The sequence below is a fragment of the Primulina huaijiensis genome, chromosome 12, assembly GCF_012295235.1.
Source record: "Primulina huaijiensis isolate GDHJ02 chromosome 12, ASM1229523v2, whole genome shotgun sequence".
Lineage (NCBI taxonomy): Eukaryota > Viridiplantae > Streptophyta > Magnoliopsida > Lamiales > Gesneriaceae > Primulina > Primulina huaijiensis.
Window position 1 is genome coordinate 7,931,424 of NC_133317.1, and position 6,952 is coordinate 7,938,375.

The following is a 6,952-nucleotide window of genomic DNA, read 5'->3' on the forward strand; positions in this document are numbered from 1 at the left end:
TCAACAAAAATTAAAATAAATATAAAGCTCTCAATATTCATCAGACCATATTCTAACTCAAATGACATGCAAGAATGAATTTAAACATTTACGTTATATCATATATTATTTTTATATTTGGTTGAAATAATTTTGTTATAATTTCTAAAAAAATTGGGTATATTACATAAAGATATTTCTCTTTACTATATCTTTAATAACGTGAGAACCTGCTATCGCTATCTTTCGGTGTTGATGTGCAATGAGTAAACTTCTGGACTAACATAATAGTATACAAACCACGTTAGTCAATTAAAACACACTAAAAAATTATAATATAACAAATTCGCCGAGAAAATGACTATATATGAAACCAAATATCTGAACATCAACCAAACGTTCAATTACTCCACTAAATCGAACACGGGCATATTTCTCGTTACGAAGATGCATTACCTGTAGACAAAGGCGATCGAGTATATTGATTAAAAATCGGGGGAAGATGTGTTTAGGGTAGTACATTTAATAGTCCAATTAAATTTTTAGTATCGTGTATTGATTAAAAGTACGCGAGGCTGTCAAAAGTTAGGCAGCATTTCCTTATTCCAAGAAAAATTGTTTTTGGTGGTTGTCATTTCAAATTTGGATTGCGACATAATGTTTTAATTAACTAACCTAAAAATAAAAATAAAAATAAAAATAAAAATCCAACCAGAGTTCACTTCAAAACCAAAAGAGATCTGAACTATTATGTAAAAGTACAACACCCTCGTCCAATTGATATTACAAATTACTTTTTATGAGGAAAATAATAAATTTAATAGATAAAAACATATAAAAAAAAAAGGGAAAATCAAATTTTTGGTCATATGATTTTGAAGGATCGTGTGCTGTGCCTTCGAAGGTATTTCAAACACAATATTCTCCAATGAGCTGCAATAGCTCGTGTTCTAAGAATGTTAACACCGATGAATTAAATCGATTTTGGTTTAAAACCAAGCGGAAGAAATTCGAAGTAATCTTTCGTGAAGAATACTGTTATATTAGAAAACATTTTAACTTACGTAAACTGAATAACTGAAAAACAGGAGATCAGTTGTCGCATATATAAGTTCAGTTTACTGTAAGAACTGAACTGACGGATACTCTAACTGATCAAATCAGTTTGAAAACATCAGTTAATCAGTTAAATACACAAGATATGTTTATGGATGTTCGGAGACTTCAACTGCTCTTATGTCACCCCTTCTACCACATCGGGTAGGATCCACTAAAAGCTTTTGATTTATACAATTACTTGTACAAACCCACCCAGCTTAGGACTTATACACTGCCTAACTGAACTCCTAGTCAAGACTGAAGACAACACCTTCCAGCCAACACTTCTTTAACGTCTATGTGAGAAAGACTACATACACAAGTTTAACGTCTTTGTGCAAGACTGTGTTTTGGGTGGTGGTGAGAGTTCGTGTGTGAGAACTGAACAAAAGTGTTCTCACACACTGAGGGAAGAAAGCTTCTAAACTAAGCTGATAACACGTTGAAGTGTTCCCTCAAATCTGGACTGATCGCTTCTTCAAAGTTGATAAGCATAGCGTACCCTTTTTTTTTACCACACTCTTTCTGGTCCAATCTCTATATTTCGTCTTCACTGATCTTCTCTTTATATAGGCGGGAAAACTGATTGTACAGTGAGACTAAATTATTGTATTCGTTGCATCTTGAATTTGCTCTTTTGACTTTGTGTCTCGACTTTACGACTGCCCTTCTGGAACGTTTGTCTTTAATGCTCTGATGCAACGTCCATTATTGTCTTTTGACTGGACAATTACTTTGTACCTTTGTGTATAGTTGGAATCCACTGAATGAGTTTGTCTTCATCTACAACTGAAAGATTCTTAACTGATGCTCCGAACTAGTCAGCTGAATTGATCTTCAGCTGGGCTGATGAAATCAGTTGACTCGTCAGTTTAACTGATTTCACTCTCGTTTAGCTGAACTGATCAGCTGAGCTTCATCATCAGTTGAACACTCCTTCGGCTGGTCAGGCTTCTGAGGTTCTTCTGCTGATCCACCTATCAACTGGACGATCAGCTGAACTGCTCATTTGACACATCAGTATTGAGATCCTTCGCTGCAGAGTTGGAGTCACCAATACCCTCCAGAAATTAGCCACTCTCATTTTACATACCAACCTTTCGAGCATAAAAATATGAGGGATATAGTCTTGAATTAATCATAAGTCGACTGAATGATATGGTAAACAAGCGCGTGGCATTGAATGAGAAAACTGTTGAGCCTCAGTCTGAAGAAGTTTTGGAAGAAATATCGTACGACGATGTGCCATCAGCAAAGTTGAGAGATGAACAAGCTCATGAGACTATCGATTTGAGCTCATCGATAATATTATCATACATATATTTAGGTGATCCTTGTCTTTCACCATTGTCAATTTCAACAGATTTTGTTCTTCAAGATCTAACGATGATATTCTCATCACATGTCTATTATTTAAAGCCACGTTTTGTTGAGGAGACGAGCTTATGTTGCATACATCAAGCCAAACTTGAGGGCACATGGAACTAAGACCCATATGTGGTGTCATATGACACCTAATTTAGGCGTCAACCGCTCTTTGATGAGTGCTTTTGAGGGTCAAGTTGACGGCTAAAAATTAAGCGCTTTTGGAAGGCAACCCAAATTTTTTGTTCATATTATTTTTAATTTTTTAAAATTTTTATTTTTTTCAATAGTATAATTTTTGTTACTTTTTGTGCAGAAGATGTCTTCTAACAAGACGTGATCACGTCTTATAAGAATACAACTTCCGAACACAAAAAAAAAAAAAAAAATTGCCCTTAACGCATTAGATGTTTTCTAACAAGGCGTGATCACGCCTTGTGAGAAAACATCTTCTGATTTTGAAAATTTTTTTTCCTAGACGCAGAAGATGTCTCTTAACAAGGCGTGATCACGTCTTGTAAGAAAACATCTTCTGATGTTGTTTCAAGGGCAAATAAAATTAAAAAAAAAAACAGTATTTACATTTGCTTTATCTAACCCTATTTTTCTCACCTCTTTCACATCTTTTCTCAGCAGCTTCCATCATCGATCCAAAATTTCTCCCGTCACAACAATAAAAATCTGCGTTGTACGATGCCCAACAAACTTCAGGAGAGTTCTCTAACTTTCCTTGCGTTTTTATTGTCTACATTGTGCATCTAATTTTTGTGTCATTGAGAACATTGCTACATATAGGTGTGGGGAGAGGTATATTGCTTTATTTCCAGTTTCAATTTCTATTTTTTTTCCATTTTTTGCATGTTTATTCTAAAAAAATTTTATGAAAAGTGAAAAAAAATTGAGAGAGCGAGAGAGAGAGTAGGGCAGAGTGAAGTTGTTTGATCCATAAAACATATACTGTTTATTTGTTATCTCTCTCAATTGAATCTTGAATACCCCTGATGCGAGTCTATGAAAAAAACTGATGTTTTTTTTGTATGCCATTGATTTTACATTCTTACTTCTACATTTATGGGTATAATTGCTCTTGATGATGTGTTGAAATGACAAGTGTATGGGGTCTAGCACACATACCGTTTTCTTTGGTGAGCTTTGAGCCTATGAGCAAACATTATATCATGCTCCATTTTATTTGATTGTGTGCTGATCATGCATTATTGATTTTTCTAGAACTTGCATTGTTATACATGTCTTTGTTGACACTCTTGATAGATTAGAGGCATAAACAAAGTAAACGGCATTAGGTTCAAACCGTTTTCTTTCGCATCATCAATGCTGTTCTTTTGAACCTATCCTAATTCATTTACCCCTAGTGAGTCAAGTTTGAGCATGAGCTTATTCGTTGGAAAATAACCACATTACAATCCATGATAAATCCATTTTTTTGGTTATTCCTCTGTTTGACCCTTGAATTGGAGAATCATACAAACTTTTCGCATTTAGCATCGTTTTGAGCCAAGAAAGTGCAAATTGTTAAGATCGAGTGATTTATGCTCGAAGTCGTTGTCTCAAAACTTCATATGCAAAAAAAAAAAAAAGAGAAAAAATGCAAAAAAATATATATGTAAAAAACGGGGGGAGTGAGAAAGAAAACAAGAGCAACCAAAAAAATTATTCTTGGATGTTATAATGAGACTGAAGATGTTATTGTTAGCTAGATACAATTGTCTTTGTGGAAAATGTATATGTGTTCTTCAGTTCTATAAACCGTTTTTACTTTTTTCCTACCTTATCTCTATCCACAGTACAACTCATTTATAGCCCTTGTTTGTGCGTTTCAATCCATTCATTTGATGGAAGATGTGATATATTTGCAAGTTTATGGTAAAAAATTTCAATGTTTTGACATGAGAGCTCCTTGATTCATACCTAGACAATTACGAGTGAAATGAGCGAATCCTGTGAGTAGTGTTTGGACCCTATGCATTTTTATTTCTACACGTTCGGATGGAAGCAATTGTTCATGATGTTGGTATGTTAGATGCTTAACAATTAAAGTGCTTTGTGGCATGAAAAAAATATATTTTACGGACAAGTAAATGAAGCAGAAAGATGACAAAGAGTTGAGATAATGAAATGAGCTCTATTGTGCTTGAGGACAATCATGGTTTAGGTATGAGAGATTTGATAGGCTCGTAATAGTTTACATTTTTGTTGTCATATATCTCATTTTAGCACTTCCAACAAGCTTTATTGACACATTTTTGTGTGATTTTATTGTAGGAGGAAGTTTTCTGTTATTGGGATAAATCTGGGCTAAAAGTGGTGATTTTATATCACAATTAAAGTTGTTGATACAATCTTAGTGGAAGATATGAACCAGAAAAATTCATAAGAGGTTTTTGGACAAGGCGTGATCACGCCTGGTGAATGACTACTCATCTGATGCCTAGTGAGAATTAAGAAATTTTTATATCAATAAATAAATACAAGATAAAGTTTTTTCCATAAAAAACTCTATATTCTTAGTGGATTTTTTTAGTATCTTTTATTTTTTAGTGATGAGATTTCTTTAATTTAGTGGGCTCCTCTCATTGGCCCAATAATCATACAAAACGCGAGAAGAAGGATGAGGATGCAGATTACAAGATTTAACACACAACTTTCCCACCATCATAACTTATAACGTGAAAAACAAGAAGAAGACGGAAGAATTTCTCATCTCCTCTCCACACTTTTAGGCTAAGTTTTGTTTCTCATTCAGGGGATATTTTTACTATTTTCAATTTATCACTGTGAGGCTTTTTGCACTTTAATTTAATATGCATGTTAGTCCAAGTATTTGTTGATTTATGATTGAATTCTATGAATATTGTATATCAATTAATCTGATAATTTAATTCGATATAGGATTTTCTACTTCTAACCATGAATTCAGTGATCCGTAATTATCATGAATGATTGGTAAATGAGTAGCATAGATTAGATGTGTTGTGCTATTATAATATATTTAATCTAAATAAATCAACGAAACTCGATCTATCAATTGCAGTTATCCCGATTGTTAGATTTAAGGATTAACTGTTTTCACAAAACGAAAATGCTATTTTTAATTAATATGGAACGGTATCGTGCTCAGATAGTTATTGATAAGTTTTGACGGGATGCTGGTTCGGTCAATTAATTTAGGAAAACACAAGAATTTTAGCATCTATCCCTATAATTCTAAAGTTAATTGCTTGGAACAACTTGAATAAATTATTTGTTAGCCGATGAACAGTGATATAATTAAATAGTAGAACTTCTTTGAATCAGATCTTCCTCATTTTAAATTCTTCACTTTATTTTAGTTGATTAATTATCATTTAAATTTATTTTTTATTTTTTGGATAAATTTAGTTTAGTATTTTATTAAATTCATACCCCAAAATCCCCCTTATATTAAATTTTACTCGAAAGAAATCATCCTCTGTTCTCTGTGGATTCGACACTGCTCACCATTACACTAATTTTATTTAGAGAGTAGGAATTTAAGTTTTGCGACTCAACAACAGCACACCATTTATCTATAACTATCACATCTCAATAAAATATTCATTTATATTTATCTATTTCTTAAAATTTTTATAGTAAATAATCATATCACCTATAACATAAAATAATATTTTTGAAAAGTATTTTTACAATTTTCAATTTGGATCAAAAAATATTTTTAAAAATAATCATATCACCTATAACATAAATTTTTTTTGTAAAGTATTTTTAAAATTTTCAATTTGGAGGTGATCTATAGACGTTTCACGAAAAATTTATTTAATGTAAAAAAAATTAATCATATGCACGCATCACGTTTTTATGATCCTTATATTAAATAAAATTAGGGTATTTGCATAATTTGAGAAGATAAGTATTTTGGTCTATAAAAAAACATATCATGGTCCTAAAGTTAGTTACTTTAAGTTCATAAACTTTAATAATATATACTAATAACCCTATGAACGAGTTGCGTGTTTATATAATTCGATTTTTATGAATAATTATTGCTGAAGTTGAGTTAATATTTAGATTAAAAATAATATATATTTAAAATATCTGTAATTATTTTGTTATAATTTTTAAAATTATGTACGGGTAATGAACTATTGTTTTTTAAATGATGCTGTAATTATAAAATATATTTATAATCTTTTTAGTTAGAGTGTAAATTTTTGTATAAATAATTAAGCTAATATATTAAATATATATGTGTATTTTGTTTGTGAGATGAGATTAGTATTATAATTTGAAAATTAATATTTTTATTGAGAGAATGATGGTATTGACATTTAGAAAATGATAATATAGTAGAAACCAAATTAATTAGTTAGTACTTAGGGGGTAAATTTTATATATATTGGGTATTTTTTTTAGTATTTACGTAGACTAATAAAGTAATAAATTTAAATATTATTTTGAACAAATCGTAGTTTGTGTTGTGAAAAAGTAAAAATTTACGGTAAAAAAGTAAAAA